Genomic DNA, 20,760 nt, shown 5'->3' with positions numbered 1-20,760 from the left:
TTAAAACTATGTTAATTCTTCCAATCCATGAACACAAGGTATATTTTATACTTATTTGTGTCTTCTTCAATTGCTTTAATCAATGTTTTATTGTCTTTAGCATATAGATCTTTCACCTCCTTGGTTAAATTTATTCCTAAGTATTGTATTTTTTGATGCTATCATAAGTGAAATTGTTTTCTCAATTTCTTGAATAGATTTTTGTTAGTATATAGATTTTTTTGAGAGTAGTGAAGCTGTGTATTTATTTTCTTCTTTGAAAGGAAGCACGGCATTACAAATTGAAATTGTTTTGGTAGAATTCACTATCATTTTTTACTTTCTGAATTAGCTGGTCTTGAGGCATTTTCATCCATTAGATTTTCAGAATGAATTTAATTCTATCTAAAATAAGAAACTTCTTTTTAAAATAAGATAAAGTTACTAAGCTACTAAGCTTAAATGATTTATAAGAATGCCCGCGTCTGTCCATTTGTCAGAGATAATACAAGTGCCCTGTGTTTAAGCTGACTTATTTGTAAAATTCCTAATGATGCTGGAAAAGAAAAAAAAAGAATGTAAAAAGTTGAGAGCAAAAATTTGGGTTCAAAATGCATTAGGAGATGTAAATTCTATTTGTTTTTAAATAGAATGTTATCTTAAGAAATGGGCTTTTTTATTTCGTATTATTTGTTTCAGGGGCTTAGTAGCATAGATATTTTTACAGTTGATTTTTATATATTGATTTTGTATCCTGCAACTTTATTGAATTTGCTTATTAGCTCCCATATCCTCTGGGCAGATACACCCAACAGAGCTTCAAGATTGGAGATACAGATGCTAGTTCTTTGTGGAACTCCAGAGAAGTTGGGGCCCTGGACACATGGATCAAATATTTCCCTTCCCTGGGGGAAGCTGAGAGTTGCGACTTTTCATCTGCTCACTCTATGCAGAGTAGATCAAGGGAATCAAAGGTGTCTATCAGCTTAAGCTGCCATCTTCATTCTCCCCCAAGTTGCATGACTGTTTTCAGACCTGTCAGAGCTCCAAGATTGATAAGACAAAAGATGGTCTTCCAGGGAGTCCCCTCAGAAAAATTGGGCACCACTGGACAAGCGAACTAATCCCTTTCCTCCCCTGGGTAAAGTAGGGAGTTAGGGGGTCTCTAATTGTATGGCACAGCAGTGGGTCTCTGGAAAGACAATGTCCCAAATCTCCCTTTGGCTTCAGTGAGTCTGATTTGCATTCTTGCAAGGTATAGTAGCCTTTTGATTAGTTTCTGATTTCTCAAAAATAGAATTTATCTGTCAATTGTTGAATTTGTGTGTCTGTGGGGGAAAGAGGGTCCAGGGCCTCCTACTCCACTATCTTGTTGATGTCACTTTTTAGAGGACTAGTCTCATTAACCGAGAAGACCGAGAAGGGAGGTGAACATTGCTAGAGAGAGAAGGGGAATATAGGTCAGTTTGTTGGCCATCGCACCAGTTCAGACATAGATAATAATGTATGGACGAGGGCCCCAGAAGCATTTAAGAGAGGTAGGCAAATTAGCCATGTATTTGGAAGATAAAATCAACATGGCTTTTTGATGGATTAGTTCTGGAGTCTGAGAGAAAGAGAGGGATAAGGAATTATGTCAGTATTTTAAGGTAAGAATAAAAGAGGTGTTGTATTAATAACTCATGAAATCAGTCATGATTCTTCCTGTTAGCAAGTAATGTTTACCTGGGACCTATACAGGTAGGGTTCATATATGCACCTATAGTATCATATAGCTGTCTGTGTTTACAAATTGATTTGACTTTTTTGTAATGCCAAAGATGTTTTATTGCTTAAATAACTCTGCCTTGATTAGTGCCATTAATAACCATGCGTAAATAAAAGTGTTTTACATTTTGATTAGGACAGTTAAACTTTGCTAATTCAGACTGATTACATAATTGACTTACATCGTTTGAGTTATATAACATTTTCAAGGAAATCAGTTTTATTACTTTGAAGTTCATAGAGCATTTCAAACTAGATGAAATACTTCCAAGTAGAGATTCCATAGGATCTTCCTACTTCAATCATTGATAAAATGGTTTTAATTAGCACAGCAAGTATTTGTAATTTAATGTTTCTATAACTGTTAAAATATTCTCTAGTAGATGAAGCATGTCTATCAGTTTTATTTACATTATATCTTTGGCAAAACCCTTTTAAAATAGATAAAACAAATACTATTTTATGTTCAAATTGCTCCTATTTGTTATTAATGGTATATCAATAACAAAGCTTGACATTTTTATTAATAGAACATCTCAACCAATATTTAAATGTATTCAGGGTGGGCAACATTAAATAAGTTTCCTTAAGAGCTGAAGTATGAAGAGACTACAAAGTACCTGTGAGCTTGCTTATTATTCTGCGTTATTATCCTTGGTAGGCATTTTCGATTTAACATCCATCCAGGAAACTGTGGCAATCTAACTTGTTATCTTGCAAGTAGGCCCTTCATAGATCTTGACAGATATCTTGATAAACTATGAAACAATATTTGTGAATCTGACCTTATGGGAATGGGCCCACTTCTCCTCTTCAATGGTGAAACTCTGCAACCTTTGTGTTTTCCCATCAGAAACAATCTAGCATAGTATCTATGGACCTAAGATTTCAAAAACAAAGGTCTATTTAGGGTTGGCTTGAGGGTGGCCAGTCCCATATAGCTTTTCTCTTTTTTACCAGAAAAGACTCTTAACTCCCCCTCAGGCTAAGGCAAGTGCAGATTTGAAGGACATAAAATCTTAACTGACAATTCATTTATTCATTATTATTTCTACCTTTACATGGTTGTATTCTGATAAGGGAGACAGATGCTAAACATATGAACATAATATACATGTAAAGTACATATAGTAATTAAAAGTGATACGTGTTATAGAAAAAAGCAATAAAGCAAAATACTCTCCTGTGGGGAGTATGGAGTGGACAGTTACATTGTTACTTCCAAGATAAAATAAGAAATTAGATTTTTCAATAGATCATTCAGTCATATTAAAAATCACAATAAACTGCCAAGCTATAATTGTAACTACTGTTCTTGAGTGCCTACATATTATCATGTTTAATTATCATACCAATATAAATATTATAGCACATTTACTATGTTCCAGACAATATGTTCTCATTTATCTTACCACACAGAAAGTTAAATATAATGTCCTCATTTGTTGGAGGAATAAGTTAAGACTCTGTGAGGTTAGGCAAGTTGTCCAAAGTGACAAAATAGAGATCCAAAATTGGAGTCAGTCTAATTGTGAAGCCCACAGTCTTTTCTTAGATCATGGACCACATGCCAAAGATATGACTCTGTCCTTTGTTGCTATTGTTTCAACATCAGGAACTATTAGTCTTTTTCTGAACAATATTGGACATATTTCGTAAGTTATGTCATTCATTCAGTCAACAAACATTGATGGTGCTGAGCTGGGTTTTCAAAGATGGAGAAGTTACAGCCCTCTCCATGAAGGATATTATGGTCTGATGAGGGAAATAGACATACTAAAATTTATGTTTGCAAAATCTGATCAGTTTTATAATAGAGGTATGCCTGCCATGGCAAAGCTCTGAGGCCATTCTGATGTAGTCTCTAAACTTAGAGAAGCCATTTTAGGGCCTCGAGCTTTTTTGGTTACCTAGAGAAAGAAATATATTTTAGATCATGATCAATATGTGTGCACATACACATAAAATAGATATAATATCTTCATGAAAAATACTTATGTCTAGTGCAGATATTGTATTCTAATATTTTCTATTTTTTATTTTTCTCTTGAAATAAAACTGTGGTCTTGACACACTGTAAGAAGATATGTCATTTAGGCTAAGCTTTGAGAGGTGAGTAAGATGTTGCCAGATGAAGTAGAGAAGGGTATTCTGGGCAAAAAATGACTTGTACAATAGTCCTGAGGCAGGAAATGCAGTGTGGAGGGGAAAGGGCTGGTGATCAAACTAGAAAGACGAACTGGTACCAGTTTGTGAAGGATGTGAAGGACCCATGGATGAAGATACATTCGTATTTTATTCTTAGAATAGTGCTTTTCAAACTTTAATGTGCATATGAATCACCTGGCGATCTTGTTATAATGAAGATCTGATTCAGTAGGCTTGGAGTAGTGTCCTGGTGTTTGCATTTCTAACAAGCTCCAGGTGATGCATTTTGAGTAGCAAGGTTTTGTATCACAGAGAAGCATTGAAAGCTTTTAATCAGAGCAGTTGCATGGCTAGATTTCTCCTTTAAAAACATTATTGTGTTAGCCAGGTGGAGAATGAATTTTGAAAATGAATTTTGAAAAGCCCAGTTTGTAGGTTATTGTAGTTGCTTAAGTCAGAGTTGCTTCAGATTCAAATTAAAGCAGTAGGAGTGTGATTGAAAAAAAGGAGAGAAATTTTACAGATATTTAGATATAATTTAAAGATCTTGGTGACTAATTAGATATGAGGGTAAGACTGAAGGACCAATATGGATGGGCTTGGGTTTTGTTGCCTAAGAGGGAGAGGGAGGAATACCTATTTGCTATCTCCCTCTAAACACTTATTCTCTCACCGGTTGCAGGATTGGGGAAGACAAAGAAGTTAATTTCAACTGAATTTGAACTGGCTTTAACTGTTGCTGGAAGGTAAATTTAGGAGTCATTGGCAAATAGATCATAGGTGGTCTTGAAGAGGGAGAGGTGACCATAGGATATGTAGAAAGAAGAAGATCAAAGCAAGAGTCTTGTGGGAATGAGAGAGAATCACTCATTGAAGTTGGTGGAGCTAGAAACATGGAATTGGCGGGATTAGAGAATCAGTAAGGTGATTAGAGTTCAAGAAGTCAAGGATGGAAAGTTTCAAGAAGAATCAATTAGGGCGTGGACACATGGTGAGTAGATCAAGGAGGAGAATTACTGCTCTTCCTGAATGAGGTCAGAGAGAGAGCAAAGAGTGTTGATCGAAGAACTTCGAGAGACTGTTACATTTTCAGAGTGATGAGGATTGCATGTGACCTTAGGAAAGGACTGAGGGCCTGGATATCATACGTTAAGGGGAAAATGGACCAATATTGATTGGTTATGAGGCACAATGGAAAGGAGGGATTTAAATATGTTGTCAATATCAGGGTGATATTGGCTTCATAAAACATGTAGGGGAAGATTTCTTCCTTCTTGATGTTATGGAATAATTTCTGCAGGATAGGCACCAGTTCTTCTTTGTAGGTCTGGTAAAATTTAGGTGTGAAACCATCTGGTCTGGGACTTTTTTTTCTTAGAAGATTTTTTATTGCTGCTTCAGTTTCATTACTTGATATTGATCTGTTCAGAAATTCTACTTCTTTCTGACTGAGCCTAGGGAGGCTGTGTGTTTTTAAGAACTTTTCCATTTTCTCCATGTTTTCAAATTTATGTGCATAGAGATTGTCATAGTATTCAGAGATGATATTTTGTATTTCCATAGTATCAGCTGTAATTGCTCCTTTTAAATTCCTGATTGAGCTTATTAGAATACTTTCTTTTCTGCTTCTGGTTAATCTAGCCAGAGGCCTGTCAGTTTGGTTTATCTTTTCAAAGAACTAACTTTTTGTTTCATTAATCTTCTGTATAGTTCTTCTATTATCTATTTCATTTAGTTCTGCTCTGATCCTGGTTATTTCTCTTCTTCTGCTGGGTTTGGGATTGGTTTGCTTACCCTTTTCCAGTTCCACGAGACAATTCATTAGATTGTTGATTTGTGATCTTTTTGTCTTTTAGACATATGCATTTATGGCTATGAGTTTTCCTCTCAGGACTGCTTTAGCTGTAGCCCACAGATTTTGATAACTTATTTCCCCTTTATCATTTAGTTCAAAGAATCTTTAGATTTCCATCTCAATTTCCTCCTTGACCCAAATATCATTCAGCAGTAGGTTATTTAGTTTCCATGACTTTGTGTAGAGATGAGTGTTTCTGTTGGAGTTGATGTCTAATTTAATTCCACTGTGGTCTGAGAAGATGCATGGTATAATTTCTATTTTTTAAAATTTGTTGAGATGTGTTTTGTGGCCTACAATGTGATCAATCTTAGAGAATGTTCCACGCAGTTCTCATATCAGATCACATAGACTTCAAATCAACAAAAATAAACAAAGACAAAGATGTCCATTATATAATGGTAAAGTGAACAATTCAATAAGAAGACATAACAATTCTAAATATTTATACACGTAGTACAAGTGTGCTCAGATTCATGAAGCAACTCCTACTTGATCTATACAAAATGATAAACAGCAGCAGTGTAATAGCTGAGGACTTCAATACCCCTCTGACAGAACAGGACACATTCTCCAAACAGAAAAGAAGCAAAGAAACAATGGACTTAAATAGAACTCTAGAACAAATGGACCTAAAAGACATTTACAAAACATTCTAAAGAAAAAGCATTGAATATACATCTTGGTTTTTATATTTATCTTTTCAAAAACCCAACTCTTAATTTCATTCATTTTTCTAACCTGTTTATGTTGGTATGCATGTATCTTCCCAAGTTTGTTCCTGAGTCATTTTTTTCCCAATTCTCTGTTGGAAGATGCCTTTGATAACCCATATGCTGACAGCTTCTTTGGGTTTGAATCCATTATGTTTGGACTTGACTTGTTTACATTTTAGAATGTATGCTTACTTCCTAGTTTTGGAAGTACATTTCGCTCCCAGATCTTAGTGCTGAGTGCCAGAATGAACTTGGGCATAGATTCTGACTTTCCTCTTAGCCTGGCCTATTTCATTGGATAGCGAACAGCATACAAGCATACAGTGTTAGCAAATAGCACACTACCTTTTCATAAATCAACTCTTATAAAGATAAGAGTTTGAAAAATAATTTTAAATTTTTCATAAAAATTAAAAAGTATAGAAGAAAATTAAAAGTCATTTGAAATTATATATACAAGAATAAATACTATTGCCACTTTTAATATAGATATAGATTTTATGTATATTTGAGATCACGTAATATATATCTCTTTTTTCACTTAGTGTGAATATCTTTCCATGTCACTAAGAATTTTTTGTTGTTGTTTGGAAGAGACAGGGTCTTGCTCTGATGCCCAGGCTGGAGTGCAGTGGTGTGATCATAGCTCACTGCAGCCTTGAACTCCTGCACTCAAAGTATCTTCCTCCCTCAGCCTCCCACATGGCTGGGACTACACATGCATGCAATCATGCCTGGCTAATTTTTAAAATTTTTGTAGCGATAGGGTCTCTGAAAACATGATCTTTAATGGGCATATTACATTCTTTTGTATCTGTTTATTACAACTTTGTTAATTCTCTAGATTTGAAGCATTTATAATAATAGTAATATATAATATTTATTCAGTGGTTACTATGTGCTAGTGAGTGCTTTAATGCTTTACATATTACATTTAATTCTCATAACACTTTTGAGATCCCCATTTCATAGGTGAGAAAACTGAGGCATAGAGAGGTTCAAAACCAAAGTCACAGTTTGTAATTGAAAGTTTGTCAAGTTACAGTTGTTACACAGCTAGTCTGGCTCTGGAATTTGTAATCTTAAACACTATCTATCTGATTCACTGTATAAGTATTTTTTGGAGGGTGAAATCTTTATCTGTATTTCTGATAATTTCTACAGGAAAGATTCCTAGAGGTGAAATAACTAGGTCAAAAGCTATGAAAAATTTAAACTTGAAAGCAAGTTGCTCTGCAGAAAGTTCATATTGATCCATGTTTCCACCAATAATGGGTAGAACCTGCCTGCTCACTTACACCTATCAGTGTTATTTAATTCCTCTTTAATAACCTTGAATTTGGGATCTCCCTGAGTAGTTAAGATAGTCCAAGGACCAAGGGCTTTCTTAAAAACAGAGACAGTGCAATTTTATATAAATATGCAGTCATGTGTATATATACCTCAGATAATACTATATTCTTGTTTTATTGGTCTGTACATGAATGAACTTGCTTATGTCATTGTCACTTTGTGTAAGCAATTGCTAACATGTGAGCATGTACTAAGACTGCTTGTGTCAAGTTTGGGGTCACCTGTCAAGGGTGCCTTTTAAAATGTAGCCTTATTTCAACAACTGCTGTCATGAGTGATAGTTATGGTATTTTCTCAAGCTTTTGGGCCATTGGAAGTCTTTTTTATATTAATAATCTTACACTACTTTTTGGTTTAAAAAATAGCACTATAAACATATATCCTGCTCACATGTATTTTTACCTTGCATTAGCTTTATATAATGTACATAAAATATAACCCTCTTTCTACATTTCCAGGTAATAGTAATGTTTGGTAACCCTGGTTTTTATCTCTGGAAGATAATTTCTCTACTATCCCCCTAAATTCAAGGACCACTAAGATTACTAGCCAGAAATACTCCCCCACCTCCTTTTTTGAGAAAAGTTGAAGAAAATTCCATGGAACTACCACAGGGGAGAGGATTTTAGTAATTTCTCTAGTGATTTGGACAATTTTAATTAATCTAAAATATTCCTTGTGATTGCATGAAAATTAATCATGCATCCTTCACTGGTTCTTTGGATTAGTATTCTATGATCACTATTTTCTGAAAGAATCTTCATTGAATCATATGTACATTGTGTTTTATTAAGGTTCTGTGTCTGTGCAGGTACAGCTTAGACTTTGAACTGCTTTAGATTGTAAGAAGTATGCATGTCCTGCAAGAGGCTGGTAACTGGAGCAAATAATAAACACACACTTTCCTGTGCAATGCCTGGAAGCCTGTATTACTTATGATTCTTTTTTATTTTTATTTTTAAGTGTGACTCTTGGCAGAAGCTTTGTCTTGAACACAATGCTGTTGTTAGTAGTGAATGAAATGACTGGGACTGTGCTGAGAAAAAAAAAAAAAACATAGGCTGAAGGATTTATAGCAGACCACTGCAAACCAAACGTTGCAATTATCTGCAGCTGAAAACAAGTAGCTTTTAATGTGTCCATTTGGCCAAGAAGAGAGAGGAGAATTATAGACCATTGCTCTTTCTCTCCCTCTCTCATACTCTTCTTCTTTATATAGTTTATCATCCATAATTTCAGGATGTATTTTGCTTCTTTAAGCTGTTTTATCTGTAGGCTTATGAGGTCACTCATGTGTGAATTCCTTTGTTAGTCATCTCACCTTTTGCCTTGATGATAGAAAATTGATCAGGCCTAAAGTACAAGTTCAATAGACAACCCCCTTGGTCCTTTGTCTAGGAGAATAGCTACCATTGAAGGCCATGAGCAGGTTGCTATTAATATGACAGCCTGCTCTATCTCCCACTGTAATTTATAATGAAATACCTAATCTCCATTATTTTGATCCAAGCAGGCGATCCCATGAAAAAGTCTTTTCATCCAGTTCCCAATGGCTGTTACATGAGAAATGGCAAACCAATAATTTTTGTCAAGTTTTTTAAGCCAACAGAAATGCTTTTCCACTGCTACAGTTTCAAAAGGCACAGATAAAGCTCATTCACTGAGATGAATGAAAAAGCCATCTGGGGTTTTTCTTTTTGACTTCCTTTCCTTTTCTCCATCCTTGTAATCAAATTTGAGCAAAATCAAATGGGGCTTTCTATGAAAGTACCTTTTGTTGATCTGAACGAGCTGGTAATTTACAAAATACCCTTCCTTTGTGAGGAAGGCTAAAGAAAAAAAGAATCAGTAGCTTTTAAAGCTGGGCCTTAGTGGGACTCTAAATGCAATGAAAGCAGTCTGTGTTGAGAGATTGAAGTGCATTTCAAAGCCAGGCCTGACTCAGGGTACAAGGAAGAACAGACCTATGTGCATTTTGTAGGAAGAAAAATGTGAATGGAAAAAGGAGAAGGGGAGAGAAACAGGGGGGAAATCTGGATAATGCATTAAAGTAACCATAATTTTGGACATGTATTCGTCTTATTGAAAATGTGTACGTAACCAGTGATACCGAAGTCGGATGTTTGCTCAATCAGGATGCTCAACAATTTGAGCCTTTCCTTTAAAGTTTGGAGCTGCATGGGTTTGTGGAGAAAGTCGGCTCGTGATGTGTGTGATGTTTTTCTCCAACTTTTTCTTTTTCTTCTTTGCTTTGGGATCTTGTGGGAAGTACCTCAAGAAAACCTGAAGATGATAATTTTCAGACAACTAATATTTGCTATTTTCCTTCCTTTTGCCTGCTAGATTTCCTCATGGTAGTGATTCTTCTTCACCCTTTTGAATTCAGAAGGATGGCATAGACATCTTAAAAATAGTAAGTAATTTGTGATATTTTCTTTAGTTACTGTTACTAGTTAATTGTAATAAAGCTGCAATTTGGTTACTGGAGGAGTTTGAAACTATCATGCATGCCTTGAAGAAAAATTGATCTTGTGCAACATTTGCATTATTTGATGTGAATTACTTTTGGTTTGATTTAACTGTTTATCACAATGTTACCATTGTGATAGTGAATGTGTTATTCACTACTGCTTATATATTCACTACCCTATATATTCTGTGATGGCTAAGTATTGTGTGGCATATATATAATATATGCATTCTTAGCACAACAGTTTAATAAACAATGTAAAAATTGTAGGAACCATTTTTGGAGATTCTGAGTTTCTTGTTTTAGGTACCACACAATATTCCTCATGCATTTATAGTGTCAAATTACAGTAATAATATTTTCTAAGGACCTTTCTATTTATGCTTGAAATAAAATTCTCATATAAATTATATGAGCTTATTTCTTCAAAATAAATATATGGAGAGAGGCTAGAGTTGTTTTGACATTACAAACCATTTTTAATGTGGTTTAAGTGACATTTCTTATAATTTGATCAAGCATAATAATTAAAATAACAAAGCTTTGTTTAGAGATATTTTTCTCCTTTGAGAAAGTAAAAAGTCCATTTTTAGCTTCCTAAAAATGAGACAGACATAATGTTATCTGAAGACATGATGCTTTGGATTAGAGTACATGCCACAAGTATTTTTTATAACATAAATGCAGCATTGGTATTTATGAGTAACCATGGTGCATATTTTAAGTATATAAATGCTTTAGTCAGAATGAAGCAATATGGGGCAGAATCAGTTCTGATGTATCCGTGATGGCTTGGGCAGAATTTGCATCAGTGCTGGCATTGCTAAAGCAAGTGGGACCTGAGAATTCCATGTATGCGACCATGAGATCCTTCTTTCTGGAGCCAAGAGCAAAACAAGATTAAATCAAACCAAGTACTATGTTTAACCCTTAAGGTAACAGTTAGAGATTTTTAGAGATGGTGAAATGGGGACTAGGACTCAGTTTCACAGAGTTCTCTGTGAGGGCCAAACCTTTTCCCTTCTGAATGTTCCTCATATCAAATCTAAATTCCTGGAAGTTTGTGTTTAAGATGAAGTCTGTTTTCCATGCTTTTGCAGCTTCAGGTCTCTTTTCCAACTTCCTACAACATTTATCTTTGCCTGTGTTTTTGAGCCATTTGCTGCCTCCTAATGCCTAACTTTAAAATAGCATGCATGGCAACCTGCCAAGACGGTGGCAGTAGGGTATTGGTTTGTGTTGGTATTGAAGTTCCAAGGTTTTTGTTACCCATAATTTAGAACAGTTGCTACAAAACAGATTATTAAAACCTCGGGTGGTGGCGGACAGAGAGAAGAGTAAAATTAATTGGTGCACTTTTTAATGGATTGAAGTGTGGTTCTTCCTGCAAAATCAAGTTTGATTGTTGTGTATTCTACAGGGCATGATGTTCTAGATGATCTGCACAGTGCCATTGTAGTCATTGCCTATCATCTTAGATTGATAAAGAAGCACAATATAAAAGAAGGTTTTTAATTAATTATGCAAGTTATGCAGAATTTTTTCTTGGGCTATTGATTTTATTCCCTTTTATATAAATTAACAGTGTTTTAAAATTAAGATTGTTGTCAAATTAAGGTTGTTGCTATTTCTTTTTAGTTCTTGAAAGAACAAAATGTATTATTTAGGAGTGTCATTGTTGTTTTATTGCTAATCCAAATTAGTACCTGGGCAATAATGCTTTGTCTTTGCTTACTAATTTCATGTCTAGTCAATCTTGTAACTATTTTGCAAAATTTCTCTTCCATGTTATCTTTAAGCACTTTTGGTAAGAGCTAGAGGTACTTTGTCTTGGTGTAGTTGTAAAGGATCTCTGTGAAGACAGTATTAAGAAATACGTAATCAGGCCTGATATAAGCTAAGGTTGCTGCATGCTGCATTTATCAAGGATTAGCTGTTTTGCAGCTCTTGTTAGTACAGCGATAAAGGTTTCCTCTTTCCATCATCCTACCTATAAACATTATGCTATAAGCATCTGAATTTTGGGGAATTGAAGAGCTAGTTATTTCCGCTTAACCACTGGGACAAAGAAAACCTCAAATCTTTTGCTTTCAGGCATCCTATTCCTAGATATAACAACTGATTTACTGTACACTTTACTCTTTGCTAAGCCAAAACAAAAATAAAAACAAACAAACAAATAACCACTCCTGGAAAGTTTAGAAATGTAGATCTTTGTGGTGTCTCCAAAAGTTATCGGAGGAAAGGAAATGGGCAGCATATTTGTAAAAACTCTGAAGCATCAGAGATTGACTTTAAGGTCTGTTTTCCTTCTTATAAAAGTTAAAACTTCATTGAGCTTTGTATCAGAAATGTGGTGCCACTTTTCTATTATGGTGATGCTATCGTGGTTTCAACGTTTTCACAAACTAGTCATAGAATCCAAAGTGGAAAGGAGGCTCATGAGGCCCTGCTCAACCAGGGTGGAGGTCCTGGCCTCTGTGTAAACTCTACCAGGGGAAGCTGTCACCTCAAAGTTGTTCCCTTCTCAGCTAGACAGGCTGGAGTAAACGTGTTCATGCACTGATGTGCCGACAAGCTGTGGACTGCCTGACTCGTAATGAATGCACGTCCTCTGGTGTTCAGGATGCAGCAAAATGGTCTGGTTTTAACTTCGGTTTCATATTGATGATGTCTCTGGGCCTACCGCCGGCATCCTGGGGCCTAGCTCTCCCCAGGTGCTGAAAGGGAATGTTATCTGTCCTTTGATGCTTTCTTTTTTTGTCTCCTATGGGCTGGGAAGACATTTTGGGGTGTACTTTTTGGCATGAATATCACAGTTGGGTCTTGTCAGTTTAGTTGGTGATGACATAAGAACAAAGAAACAAGACCAAGTTTTCACAGACACTGACTTCACTACTAACTCCTGACAGGAGTTGATTTTCGATGACAAAAGGGACAAGGCAAGGGAGTAGGTTTCGATCAATGCTAAGATTGTTCCAATTATTGGTCACACAGCTCCTTGAAACTCGAAGCATGGCAGCAGCATCTAAAATGGAGCAAAATGCACTAACTCCCACCATGTCCTAAAACTCAGAATGGGGAAATTGGGAGCATAATAAACAAGAAAAAAAAATCTATTTTGTGGCACTGCCTTTTATAAGCCCTTTGGTGCACAGTGTAATACAATAGAATAGATATAAATAATGACCAAATAATTAGGAATAGAGAAAATATAAATTAGTTGCAGACCCAGGACTAAAAGACCAACACACATATGAAGGCCATCTATTTTAAACTTCTTTTTTTTTTTCTGAGTCATAGATTTGGCTCAGGGATTTTAGCAGCTAAAACAAAAATGGAAAAAAACACCATCAAAATAATAACTTCCACATAGTGAACATTTTACACACATTGGCCCTAATCTTTATAACACTCCAAAGCTGACTATGGTTACCCTCATTTTATGGTGGAGAAAATGCAGGATCAGAGGGATTCAGTAGCTGGCTTGCCAGGTCTCTCTGACTCTCATAGCCTGGGTCTTCTTTGGGTAACACAGATGTCAGCTGTCCCTGCAGTCTCCTGCATCTGCATATCCTCTTTCTGTTCTTGCCCAAGGCCAGTCCAGAGTCACAGACATCAGCTCTTCATTGAAGTTCTCCAATACAATCCACTTTCACAAAAGAGTAAGTGGGCAATGTAGACTTTACTGAGGGGTGCTGGAAGGGAGGGTTTGCTCTGCATAGCCCACATCAAACCACTTGAACATTCATATTAAACATTCTGGCTTGCAATGTACTTTCTTAGTTTTTCAACATTGGAGGTTTCTCTTTTGACCCTTCCTTCATGCTCCACCCAGCTTCCCTAGCCACTTGCTTCTATTCCTGGATCCCCTTTTCTCTCTCCATTTATAAGGTCCTCATGCCTTTATTATGCCCCAGCTCCTAAAACTAAACTTGCATGTCTAAGCCCAGTGCCAGCGTAGCGCACCTCCCAAAGCCTTCCTGGTAGCAGTTCTTACCCTACTTAGTACTAGGGGAAGATGATGTAGCAATTGAAATAATCCTGTTACACATTTTCCTTTTGGAGAAAACGTGCCAATCACTTGGCTTTTCAGGACAACTTCTGAAAGAATATTCTTCAGTGAGGCTTCAAGGAGGATGGAGGGAACAGTGTCTCCATCAATGGCATACAGAGATTTCGTTACTCTTACACTTGTGGCCACCCCTGATGACTGAGGCCAAGGTGCCATAGTAAAAAAACTCAGAACATGCTAGTTTCTATGGGGCCAAACCAGATAATTAAAGGACAGCTTTGAACAGAAAACTTAAGATAGGGTGATAGGTGAAATTAAGAATGAGAAAAGAAAGAGAGAGAAACAATTTACCTGATAATACAATGCTAGAAATGAGTTTGATTCTCTTTTTTCAGTGTGTCCCATAAATTTCATTGTATACTGCTATAGGAAAATACATTCCAAGTTTATATATTAAACAAGCAATGTCAGGTTTACTTAAATGATAATAGAATGCTAATGCCTAGAAAGAGAAAGGCAGGCTGGAGACCCAGATAATTGGAAACCAAGTCTTCTTCAGTCTTAAGAACTCCAAGGTTCAGACTTGTGATAATACACATTGATTCATAGGATTAGGCTGCAGGGCTTTTATCAGTGTACTATTTTAAGAAAATTTAAAGAAAGAAGTGTATGTATCAACTATAATGGCTCAACACAAATAATTTGTTTTGATTTTGGGGCATGGACTGAATATTGAGAAACATTTTACAAGACCTTTTGAAATCCCAGGTTTGGAAAGCTTTCAGAGAGTTCTTTGTATACTGGTGTATTTGCCGCATAGGCTTTCTTTTAATTTATTCAGGTATTTACTTCTGCTTTTTGGCTTAAACAATTGATGTTATGTGGATCTTGGAGCCTGGAACTTGATTGTCAGCCTGTGTAGCTCCTTTAGGAGAGGATGTCAAATCTGCCATCCATCCAAAATTGTCTACATTGTCATAGCTCTAATCAGTATGTCCTTCAAGAGTCAATTGGAGGTTAAAAATAAATGCTTCTTGCTGTTCACAGACTCCTTATAAAGTGCTCTGAAACCAATATGAAAGATTGTAATTTTTTTCTCTCACTAAGACAGTTGTAAGAACAGAGTTAATAATATATATTTTCTTTTGCCAGAAGGGTAAGCTCTCTTAGCAAATATATACTAGATAATTAGGGATGAAAAGACATGGGCACAGTGACAAAAGTGTGCTGTGAAAAAAAAAATAACCATAGCTATTTTTAATTTCCTTTATAAACTGAAGGAAGGGTGAAGTTCTTCATCCAGTGGAATCACCTAGTGTACTAACAGTTCAAAGGCAGGAGCCGGCGGGATACAGTGCAATGAAGATGTGAGCAAAAGGAAAGTTGAGGCTTCTCCTATAGCTTTGCTGTGCAGAAAGTTTGGACTTCCAGTACACGTCATGCATGAATTCGGAATTTTTTTCATCTGATGGGGAAGCCAAAAAGTTTTCTTAAGCACATAGCAGAGCCCTCTCTTGTCAACCTTGTTTGGGTGGCATCCCCCCAAACAACTTGGATTCTTTTTCTGTTTTGGCCAAGGAGATAGTCACTTGTATTTCCTCATAGAAAATTCAAAAATGGACAAGTTACTTTTCTGGCCTCCAAAAAGAGTCTAGCTTCCTACAGGGATAGCACAGTCCATCATCAATGAAGTGAAAATAGAAAAAAAAAATTAAAAAGGAAGGGAGAGGAGTTAAAAACATGAAGGGAAGGTGAAGGGCAGAGGAATGAGAGAAAGAAAGGGGAAATTCCAGAAATAAACTAACCTTTGAAATAAGTCACCTGTGTTTTGAAGCCTTTCTCTAATTTGCTCAATGTGGTATTTATTTAGTGCCCACTTTACGCTTAGGGAGTCAGAAATGTTTAAAGACTTATAGTCTCAAGCCACATCAAATTGAAGCTGCATTCTGCCTTTGAGAGCTTTTTAGCACTTGACCACTAGCCAGAAGGATGAGCAGCGGGACCCTTTTGGGAGCTGTGGCAGGATCTCTAAGCTGTTTCAAAAAGTCCGAGAACATATTTAATATTCTGCTATAAGTTTACATTTGGAAAACACAAAATATTATTGTTCTAATGATTTCAACCATTGTAAACTAATGTTCTACAGTATTGTCTCAGTTTGCAAAAGCCTATGTATAAAGAGTGGGCATCTGTGTCAAAATGTATTTGGTGCTGGGGGGAGCATACGATTTTACATATTTATTAAAAAGAGGGTATAGGTTAACATAGGGTAGGAATCACTAAAGAAAACCAGAAAGAAGAGCAGGCTTAGGGAGTGTTTTCATTCAATAAATATTTGTCAATCAATATTTGTATTGATTTTGACACACAGGTGAGGATGTCTAGTAAAGGATTTGACATGTAAATGTGAGCTTATGTGAGTTTTGGGCTCAAGAAAGAGATTTGGGACCACCACCTTCAACAGAAATGTCAAGTAAGCCAAGGACCGAGAAAGGTCCTTTGATGTATTTAGCAACAAAGAGATTGTGATTGACTTTGGCGTGAGCAGTTTGGGTAGAAGAACAACATGGAAGCCAGTCTGCAGTGTGCTGAGAATAGAGAGGGAGGTAAGAGAGAGGAGAATGCATTTGTGGACAATCCTTTCAGGCAGCCTTGCTGGGAAAGGGAAGAAAGAGATAGGATTAGAGCTGGAGTGGAACTTGCAAATCAAGGAGAGTTTTTCAGATGTCAGTTAATTGAATGTCAAGTATTTCAATATATATGACACAGAGAAGTAACTATTGCTTTGTGTTCTTTCAGGAGATAGTCAGGCACATTCACCAGAGGGGACACAAGAAAGGTGAAGGAAAACAAAGTTTATTATGTTCGTGGGTCCTAGAGAGACAGAGTCAGTGCCTTGACTGGGGTCAGAGTGCAGAGCACAAGCAAAAGGCATGAGGGGATCTCATGGGTGCACTGGAATGTCACTAGGTCATAGTCAGGGGAAGGCAACAGGGGCAACTCAGAGGCCAGCCTTATCACACTGGTGTCTCTGGTCACCTAGGCAGGTGGTCATAGATTGTGGGCATGTTGAGACAGCAAGAAAATGTGAAGTTTTAAAATTTACAATACAACTATTAATTCACTGAATGTATATTGAAAACACATGATGAGGTAGAATATGAGATGAGGAATCCATAGTTCTTGCTCTCACAGAGTTTGCAAACTAGGTCACTCAATAAGGCCAATTATTAATAACAAAGATAGGCTGGAAATACTATGACTCATCCAAGTAGTATGTGTGAATTGAAATACTGAAGGTTATTCAGTCACATTGGATCAGAAGAGATATTGTGGAGAAAGTAGATATTAAAGGATGAAATATTCCAACTGAGGGATGTGAGGAGTCAAAGCATAAAAGATGGAAGTCCAGGGAATGTCATGTTGTGTGTTGGTTTCTTATACAATAGTCTTAAATATCATGTAGGAAATATTGGATTTTTACTATGGGGGCTTTGAATTCTAAGTTCATGGGTTTGGTGTAATTCTGTGAGCAATTTGAAGGTTTTTGAACAAGAGATGGACATGACCCAGAGATCTGCATTAGGAAAATGAACTTGGCAATCATATCTGGAAATGTTTGGGGCAGACAGAAAGTGAGGAAGCTGGTTAGGAAACTAGTGAACTAGATCAGGTGGGAAGAAACCAGAGACTCAATCACAGTCATGATAGTAAGGATGGGATGCAAGCAAATTGATTCACTCATTAAATCAACTGGTGTTTACTTAGTGCTATGTGTTAGGCAGACATATGGCCTCTAGTCTCAACGACTTCCCAGCCAAGTGTATGATAAGTTCTGTGATAGAGGGAAATACCCAATGATAAGAGATCACATAGGAGGAATGTATGTATGAAGGACACAGGAAACCAAGAGAGTACACATTTTAGAAGAGAGAGAAAGTGACAGTTTCAAATATTACTGAAGGAATAGAGTAGAAGGAGACCTGAAATGAGCCTGTTGGGTTTTGCAGCATAGAGGATGTTAGTGATTTTATTGGGAGCAATTTCACTGAAGAAGTTGGGGGCAGAATTATAACTGTTCTAGATAGAAGATTGATTAGGAAGTAAGGCCAATATATGGCAGCTGCTGGAGTGAAGGCAATGAAGAATAAGTAATAATTCTATGATTTTAAGTCTCAGTGAATGATAGCATTATTGGGTAAAATAGGGAAGTTAGGAGAAAGACCTGATTTTAAGGAGGCTTTGATTTTGCCTTTGATTGAGTTTGAAATATGAATAGACATGTGATCCATGGCTGGAAAAAAGGATTAAAAAATTAAATAAATGTTAGGGCTATACACAGCTCATTTAGATTTGCATGTGAAGTAGTAGAAGCCAAAGTCTTAGAAGGTAGAACTGTAAAGGGAAGAGAAGAGTGTAGAAAACAGGAGAAGGGCATGGGAGGGAGATTACGCACCAGTGGAATTGACTAACGAGTGGTTAGAAAAGCAAAGAAAACCACCAGAATGAGTTATGGCCATCAAGGAGAGTTTTGTTTTTATGGTGATTTAATCATTGGTGGTTATACTGTTGTTTGCTCCAAAGCAGAATGAAGACCAAGAAATTGCTATTGATTTTGGCAGCTAACAATTATTGATAATCTTGAGAACCATTTGTTCCTAAATAGGGACAGCCATTTTAGTAGATTGTTCAAAACAAAAGACATCAGGTTGCAAAGGGTTAAAGCATGAGTGAGATTTCTTTTTCCTTATTGCAGGGGATAGAAGACCCTAGTACGAAGTTGTGGTAAGATTAAGGGGAGAACTGAGCATGTTTATGTGTATAACTGTCCGTGAAGAGGAATAAAGTCATCAAAGGTGATAGCTGAAAGGAAAAGGTGGAAAATTGCTGAAGCAAAGTTGGGGAGACAGTGTGATTTAATGTCTGTCTCAGTGTTTCTGTCAGAATTTAATGAGGGAATGGATACAAAGTATGTGACACATATTTGGTATTCAGTAAGTGTGACCTATTAGTATTTTGGAGTCAGATGAAATGAAGAAACATTTATTGAGTGCCTACTCTGCCGAGCTCATGCTGTTTCACTGTCTCTCCATGACAGGTGTCTGAGCTGGGCACCGTCAGCCACATTTTATATATGATGAAACCCAGAGGTGGAGGCCCTGCTTAGGGTCACAACCAAGTAACTACAACAGAGTTTGGATTTTAACACAAATCCATCAGAGACTAAAGTTACCACTAGGCCTTATGATTTTATGAATAATATTGGTTTCACATAAGAGTAAAGAAAGTGAGGGAAGTAATTTGAAAGAACCCATACTGAACAGGCTGTATGTCTCTGTAGAGCAAGAGGTGAAGTATCTGCAGAGAGTGTGGAGGTCCAGGTTGAGACTGGAAACAGCAACTGTAGGGAGTTAGAGCGTCTTTAAGAGATGAAGAAAAGAAGTGAAGTGTAGGTAGCATGGAATTTCAATGAACCTAGTTTTACAAGGATTTTCTGAAATGAGGTCTCTGGTACTGCAATGAGGTCTTCTGAGTCAGGGATCAGCAAACTTTTTCTGTAAAATGTCAGACAGTAAATACAGGTATTTTAGAGCTTGTGGGCCACATGGTTTCTGTTGCAGCCATTCAACTTAGCTGTTGTAGTGTGAAGGCAGCTACAAGGTAATATGTAAATAAATGAGCATGGCTTTGTTCCAATAAAACTTTATTAATGTTAAAAAAACTATTCATGTTGCTGGATCAAATGGTAGGTCTACTTTTAGTTCTTTGAGGAGTCTCCATTCTATTTTTTATAGATGTGGTAGTTTGCAGTCCCACCAACAGTGTATAAGTGCTCCTTTCTCTCCACATCCACACCAGCATCTATTGTTTTGGGACATTTTGATTAAAGTCATTCTTACTACTAGATATTTACCCAAAGGAAAAGAAGTCATTTTATCAAAAAGACACTTGCACTTAAATGTTTATTGTAGCACAATTTACAATCACAAAGATGTGGAACAACCCAAGTGCCCATCAGTTCATGAGTAGATTAATAAAATGTGGTATATGTATACCATAGAGTACTACTCAGCCATAAAAATGAATTAATACCTTTTGCAACAATCTGGATGGAACTGGAGACCATTCTCCTAAGTGGAGTATTACAAAAATGGAAAAAAACACCACATGTATTCCTCATTAAATTGGATCTAATCAATCAGCAATCCTGTGCACAGATAGAAGCAAAAGGCAGCAGAAATCAAGCAGGTGGGAGGCGGGAGAAGGGGATGAGTGAAATTATACCTAACAGGTACCATGTACACTATCTGGGTGATGGGCACACTTTTAACATTGACTCAAACAGTACGAAAGCAATCTGTGTAGCCACAACATTTATACCCTGTAATATTCTGCAAATAAAAAAAAACTATTTATGTTTAAAAATTTGAATATTCATGCACCATACAATATTCTT

This window comes from Microcebus murinus, chromosome 1 (genome assembly GCF_040939455.1).
Source record: "Microcebus murinus isolate Inina chromosome 1, M.murinus_Inina_mat1.0, whole genome shotgun sequence".
Lineage (NCBI taxonomy): Eukaryota > Metazoa > Chordata > Mammalia > Primates > Cheirogaleidae > Microcebus > Microcebus murinus.
Note: the sequence above shows the minus strand (reverse complement) of the source record.